The following is a 7,735-nucleotide window of genomic DNA, read 5'->3' as shown; positions in this document are numbered from 1 at the left end:
AAACATAAAAGTCAGCAGTTTATCTCCTGGTGTAAGAAGTCAAGAAAGGCACGGCACTACTAGCTAAATATGAATAACAAAGTCACAAAATGGTAACTGATGTCGAACCTTGTGACTTTTATTAAATTTAAACCTTGAAGCAAGAAATAACGAGTAATAAATAGCTAATATTAGCTTTTAATACTTCAAGTTTGGTTTTAAGAAGAACAAACTGAAAAAAAAAAAGAATTATCAGTAATATTCTGTCCGTTAAACACTTAACAATGGATATAACTACCACTAAAATTAGAAGGTACTTTCTCTGAATCATTACTTCAGTTTATTATGTAGAAAAATAATGCAAAATAGATTTGTAGCCAGTTAGATAAAGGCTGCAACTTTTTCTATTGTATATGAGGAGGAGAAAGTCAGCTTTTAAATATAAAAATATTTGGACAGTCATTTAAAAGAACATTTAGCGTGCAAATTTATCTTAGAATTCTAGTCTTTTTTTTTCTTTTTTAAACACTAATTGGAAAGCTAATAGCAGCCACTCATCATTTTTATACAGAAAGAAATTATAAAATGTTCTGTATTACAGTTATTTACTTGTGAACTACTCATTTTTATCAGTATTTCTAAATTCTCCTCAAATTTACATTTTTTTTTAAACTAAACTCATTGCCAGCCCAAACCTAATCATGACTCTCTCAAGTATACATCTGGGGTGTAAGCATGTTACCTATGAAAAGGAGCTCATTATATTACACAGGAGAGACGGCTTGACTTGAGCGCGACAATCATTTAAGGAGACCATTTTTATTCCTGTAGATAACCGGGCAGACTTAGATCCCAGAGGGCTTCGGCCCCACGCCCTCTGTGTTTTTTTTCTTATTTTGGGAGACGCCAGCCGCACGCAACTTCCGAAAAGATGCCTTAACGAACACATCAGTAAAGTGGCCTGTGACCTGCGCAACAATCACACACCGACTAATGCTAGTGAGACCTGTCCAAATCAGTTCCAGACAGGCTCAGGCAAGCCTTTAGAGAGTATTTTATACCTAGTAGATTTGTATAAATGTATATAAATGATGTGCACACATACTCCCCTTGCAGAACCAGTAAAAGTGTGTTAAAACAATTATCGGATTAGAAAAGAATGTTGTTATAATTGCCGACTTAGTAAAATCCATTAGATAAGAAAATATTTATAGCACTTAAATATAGCACATAGGCAATCATCTTCTCCCCAGTGCAGTGTTCAGAAGTCTCAATCTAATTCTCTCAGGCATATTACAGGGCATTATATATATATCAATCATACCATCGTTAATGTAGAAATTAGAGTTTTTCTCTTAGAGAAACAGCAGCTCTTTTGCACTCTTTCCCTACAATCGTGAAAGAAATATTCCCTTTTTCGGAGGGGGGGTGGGTTTCCCCAAGCTCCCTCCAGCGTCAGCAGTTGCAAAATGATCCTCAAGTCAAGCTCAAGCTCTTCGTCTTCACCCCGATTTGTTGCATAGATGAAAAAATTATTTTATTTTTTACAAAGTCTCCGTGTACGCTGTTCTGTCTTGTTTGTTTTTATTTACAAAAAAAAAAAAAGTGCTTTGCAGCCTTCAGCCATCAGTGACCCACTGAAGTGCATTGTCCCCAAGTGTGATTGTGTTCTGTGTGTGTGTGTGAGCCGGGAAAACTGTCAGTGTTCAGTAAAAATGGGAGACTGTACATAAAGGGAAACATCCTGATCATGTTGCAAGCTGTAGTCCAGTGGGGTTAAACTCTGCTTTCGCAGCTGAAGTGTGCATGCAATTGGACGTTGTGCGATTAACTGCTTCTGACATTACAGAACAAGAGAAGATGAGGGTGTTTTTGGTCAAAAAAACAACAAAAAAAAAATTCTTTAAAGATCCTGCCATTGGACAGGTGTTTGTACACTGTAAACTTTGTGGGGAGATCTTCTCTGAAGGTCTTGTTTGTAAATCTTCATTTCTGGGGGGAAAAAACAAGTCAATTCCATTTTAGGAAAAGAAATAATTAGTATTTTAGTTTTTATTTTATTTTATTTTAGATGCTGGATTTGAGTTAGAACTCTCCAGATTACCCCAAATAGCAAACTCTAAAAGTGTTTTCATCATGTTTGAATTCCTGTATGTAAAAAAAAAACAAAAAACAAAAAACAAAAAACAAAAAAAAGAATAAATGTGGTGGGTTGGAGAGGTGGGAGATCCGTAAGAATAAAGAACAACAATGAAGGTTTTTTTTTTTATTATTATTATTGCCGTTATTAATGTTATTATTTCTCATTATTCCTAGTGCTTAGATATTACGATTTTTTGCGGGAAAAAACTCCTTGAATATTTGAATTGTAAGTTCATTAGCGTGGCCATAGTAAGTGTGATGTGATGTTTCTCAGAAATAGTCATTTGTTTCTTTCCTCCATCCTGTCTTTTTATTTCTCAGTTTAGTTAACTTTGTTTTTTTTCTTCTCAATATTAATGTAAATTCTTGTTCAACAAGCTAGTGGTGTGAATATTCATTGTAGCAGCTGGAAGGTGATGCCACAGAAACCAGTAAAAAGCGAACCAAAAAAAAAAAAAAGAAGAAAATGCTAGCAGCTGGTCATTTCATCCCTTTTGCCATTTTGGTTGTTTTGAACCTTAGTTTAATGGGGAAAAATCTCAAGAACATAAAGTGTCATTTTCTTTTCACCTAACACCTTTTTAGTTTTATACCCATATAAAGTTTATCAAAAGCCTGAGCCAGTGATATAGCAAACTAGTTAAAGTTAAAAGCAGAGACACACACGGTAAACTCTCAGGGATTAGTAATCTAACCCTTGGCAGTTTAAACCACATGACTTCAAAGTGAAAAATATGGCGTTATTTTAATTTATGTATTGATAAGCAGCTCTCAGTCAGAGTAAGTGCAAAAATATTATTGCGAATTTAGCAGTTATTCCCCCCCATTTTCAAGACTATTCCTCTGTGTTTAAAATGTTTAGTTTACAGGTATTAAATGGTGGCAAGAAGGAACACAATTGTGATGTATGTGAAAAAATAAGGGTATAAAGTGTGAAACTGACATGAATACATTTTTTTATTTTTCGGAGATTCATTGTTGAAAATAAAAAAACCAGAACATCCAGTTGAAGTTGGCTACAAAAGGACCAAAACTGCAAAAGTAGGAGTTAAAATGCCAGTGCTCTAATTTAATCTAATTGGCCAATTTGTTGTTGAATGAAATAGATCTTCCTTATGAGAAACTTCTAAAAGATCGCCATTTCCACAGCTTACATGTTGCACTTTTCAGATGCTTGATGTAGTATAGTGAAACTCTCCTTTTATGCTACAAACTTTATTCAGATTAAAGGTGCTTCACTTTGAGGGTACTTTTCTTTTCCAGCTGACATCTTTTTTTTTTTTTAGTTTAAATGTCAAAAATGTATGGAAACTTTATAAATTTGTAAACAGTGTTCAATCTATCTGCAGCATCATGTCTCTATTGTTATTATTTTTTTTTTTTTTCAAAGTATTTCTACTCATAATAGAGGAACAGGGCAACCATATGCAAGGAGGACCTGTGGCACTCATGCAATATCTGTGGTTTTATTTTGTTTTATATCGTGCGTTCTGAAGGGACTGGGAGGCGTGCAGGCATAAGGGAAACTTCACTTTCATCCCACTCAAGCAATACACATCTTCCATATTCTTTGGCTAGCTGCTAGTCAATCAACGTCAGGTTATAAAGCAAACAGGAAAACCAGCATTTGTACATGATGCAACTCTCACCAAACAGACGAGAAGATAGTGATGCAGTGCCTGTTTGGAGCTGTGTCCGTTGTACATAACGGTAGAATGTGATAGACTTACTTTGCGTCACCCAGAGGATAAGGTGGCGCTAACGCATCTGGAAATGTGCTTCTCCTTACATACCCTTATGGATTTTGTTTTTGCTTCGTGATGTATACATATTTGAATTATGCCAGCACACATGTCCACTTCAAACTTGTTTGGAATTTTTAAAATGATTGTTCTTTTCTGAGAATCGGAGCAAAGAGAGTCAGTGCTTCATAATGTGCAGTGAAAGGATGAAGTAATATATTTTCTTTCCTCTGCAGAGCTCATTTGTTTTTTTGTTTTTTTTTATGGAAGGTGGGTAACTGGGGTCTTGTGGCACTTTCTCTTCACTCTGCACACATTTCACTCTGAGGAACTATGTTGGATTTGTACGTAATGAACAACAACAACACCACCAACAAAACAGTATGTAAGCAGTCTCCAGTAGTGATCGTAGTTACACTGCAAGTGTGTTCAAGGTCTATGTATGTATCTGAATGTATGTTTTAGAGGATTTTTTGGAAACCTGTATTTTTTTTTTTTATTTGATCTTTTTAATTTACAGTTTAGGAGCCACAGGTGTCCATTGTGAACTGTATAGCGAAGGCCTTGATATCCCTTCTTTTTATTGATTTTTAGTAATGCGAAGCATTTAGGCAATGCCTTCAAGCTGGTTACATTTGATGCAGGGGCTGAAATTGCCACAAGATTAAAATCAGTGTAAATAAAGGCTCAACTTTTTGTGATTGTTACTGTTATATCCAGCCTATACTGCTAGCAGCTGTTTTTACTGCAGTCAATTACTGGAAGTGGATATATTTCCTATGCAAAACTGTTTAAACAATAAAATGAGCTATGCTACAAAAATGACTTCATAATTATGATTCTTTCTTGTGTTTTTTTCCCTAAAATTTTACATAAAAACTGGGTTATTTCTGATGCTATATTTTTGAACTGGATGCAGGCTGAAGGAGTGTTATTAATGCCTTTTTTTTTAGATTTTCTATGCAGATGATACTTTAACCTATTCCCAAAATAGCATTCAGTGTTTTCTTTAAATTGTACCACAAAAAATTTGTTTTTAAGTTTGCAAGAAAATGTTTTTTTTCCACTTCAGTAATAGGTACTCTATGCAGAAGCAACAATTGGAATGATGGAAAGATAAAATCACAAAAGTCAGATACAGTTTAGATCAGATAGAAAAAAATGCAGAGTTCTTGCAGAGTACCAGAGGTGTCAAGTAACGAAGTACAAATACTTGATTTAGGTACCTATTCTTTACTCCATTACTTGTTTTTGTTCCTACTTTTGACTTATACTCATTACATTTTCACGTGAATATCTGTACTTTCTATTCCTTACATTTTTGAAACAAATCTTGAATTCGGTTTAATGTTTATAAATATTTACTTCACATCATGTGTGCCATCCTATGCAGATCATTGGCTCCATCCACATCTAGTGAAAACTAGTGTAATTGGATGAGTCATATAATGCAAACACTTATTGGTTAGCTAAAGGAAATCATCAGAAGCAAGCAGGTGTTCTTCAAACTGCAAACGTGAATTGTCTATGCCATGCTACAATGTAGGATTCAGAAATGAAATGTCTAAAAGGTTGGACGATGGAGACCAACAAGACCTCCCTCATTCTTGGCCCTATCTCAAAGTTTTCTTCAAAATACTTGAAAATTAAGCTTTTTATTCATAAAGTGGCATCTGGCTGTTTTTTTTTTGTTTTTTTTTAAAGGTTATTTTATACTTTAAGTCATCTTTGGAGCACATACTTTTCCACTTTTACTTGAGTAAAGAGGTTGAGTGTTTTTAAACTGCTGTATATATACTTCTACTTAAGTAACAAATGTGTGTACTTTTGGCACCACTGCAAAGCACTAAAAAGTATAAAATGAGATTTGAGTATTCTTTAAGTATAAAAAGTGTGCATGTTCAGATGTTCTTTTTTTCCCTGCCTCAGTGTCAACACATGCTTATTTATCCATTAATTTATACATTTATTAAGGCATTTATCAGTCAGTCCGTTGATCCATCTAAATAAAAGCCCATTTATTTGCTTATATATCCATTCATTTTATCCTGCCAGACTATTATCCATTCGTCCATGGTTGTCCATCTCTCCAATATTCAATCTCTTCAGCATCTAACCAAAACACTCCAATATTCCACTAGCACGCTTGTGTTAACTTTGGAATTAGAAAACCATAAAAACAGAAAATCCTGAGCATGCCTAAAGCAGTGCTAAACTCCCTATAGATTGTATTTAATGGTAAATGGCCTGTACTTGTATAGGCAACATTTCTTTGTTGGTTTTTTTCCAGTGCAGGTAGTAAAATGGACCTGTAAAAATCCAAGTGTAGACCTTCAGAAAATAATTGGTGTTCCAAAACAATAGCTTAATTGTGATTAGGGTATTAGTGTCAAAGTCCATGGAATAGATGTTGGCATATCAATAACATGATAAGTAAAAAAAATAATTTAATTAAAGAGGGAATATAATTTTTATACTTTAAGAGGACATTTATTGTTTGTCAGCAGAGTTACGTTTTGGATTCTTTCTAGTTAAGATAAGTCTTCAATATCCTATCTTGCTTTGACCATTTTCTTTAACAGTTAACAAGTAATTTGAGGTCAGAATGATGTCACACACTGCTTCACTTCAATTTGATTTGCTTTTATGGAGATGTGAGGCAATGATTTTTTTTGAAAAGGTGAAAAAAAGGTTTTAAAAAACAACTGTAAAGAGGATTTGTGGTTGTAAGGGAATAAGGACATGCTGAGATCAGAGGGGAAAAAAAGTATCTTAGTACTCTAATTGGATTTGCCTCGATTCTTAGAAGTATCTGTCACCATAAGGCCTGAACCAAAAAAACGTTTATGTCCTGCAGCAGTCCACATGACTCATCATAGCCCCTGTTCTATTGTGGTATTACTCCAGCTAATCTGCTGTAACAATGCAAATCCCTGGAGAAGGGACCACGGTGTTCGGACCTTTACAATTAGTCCATCAGAACCCTGCAGGGTCACACCAGGTAACATCCATATGGGTCAGTGGGTCAAGTTTGAGAAGCTCTGATTGAGTAAGTCCTTCTAATGGGATTGAAGTCATTAGAAGGGGCAAACGTCAGGTTAAAGTAGCAATGAAATCTCATTACTGAGTTGTGTGATTGGCTTTTCTGGACAGTTGATGACAACAACAGGATCTGTACTCTGGAGGCCAGGTGCCTTATACACCATAGGGTCCCTCCTTACAGTGATTAAGGCACTACACATGGCACGCCAACACCAGAAAAGCCCACCTGGCCTCTGGCGCAAATCAGAGTTTATTTGGATACCATTAAAAGGGAACCAACAATGTGGCATGCGGATATAAAATTACTCAATCTATAATGGTAATCATTATGCCATTTATCAAAATTGGCCAGTTGAATCAACATCTGGCTTCAATAGGAAGCTCTTGTCGGTGAGGGTCTTGGCAGCGTCTTGTACCATACATATTTTCCATTCTCTTTTATCAAGGCCTGCTGTCAGTGATTTGACGAAGCTAAATAGATGATGATTTGGACTTATTATGTTTCACAGAGCCCTAGCAAGAGGAGATTTGTTGATTACCTTTGTGTTTGTCCATTTTTTCTCCTTTTTCCACAAACGGCTCTGGTAAAAATAATGGCGCCTCTTGGCTGTCCGACGTGCAGCTTTACTGTGTACCAAAGAGAGGCTGGAGACGGAGGGAAAAAGCACACCGAGTTCTCTCGCACAAACATGTGAGTACTCAAGCTGGACTGTACTGCTGGACAAGAGCCAATGCCAGCACAAAGAGCTCTGTCAGGTATTTAGCCTTTAACTGAGAAACACACACTCACACATATATATATATGTATATATATATATATATGTATATAT

The sequence above is a fragment of the Cyprinodon variegatus genome, unplaced genomic scaffold (assembly GCF_000732505.1).
Source record: "Cyprinodon variegatus isolate N-32 unplaced genomic scaffold, C_variegatus-1.0 Scaffold93, whole genome shotgun sequence".
In the NCBI taxonomy this organism is placed as follows: domain Eukaryota; kingdom Metazoa; phylum Chordata; class Actinopteri; order Cyprinodontiformes; family Cyprinodontidae; genus Cyprinodon; species Cyprinodon variegatus.
This window is presented reverse-complemented; position numbering follows the sequence as displayed.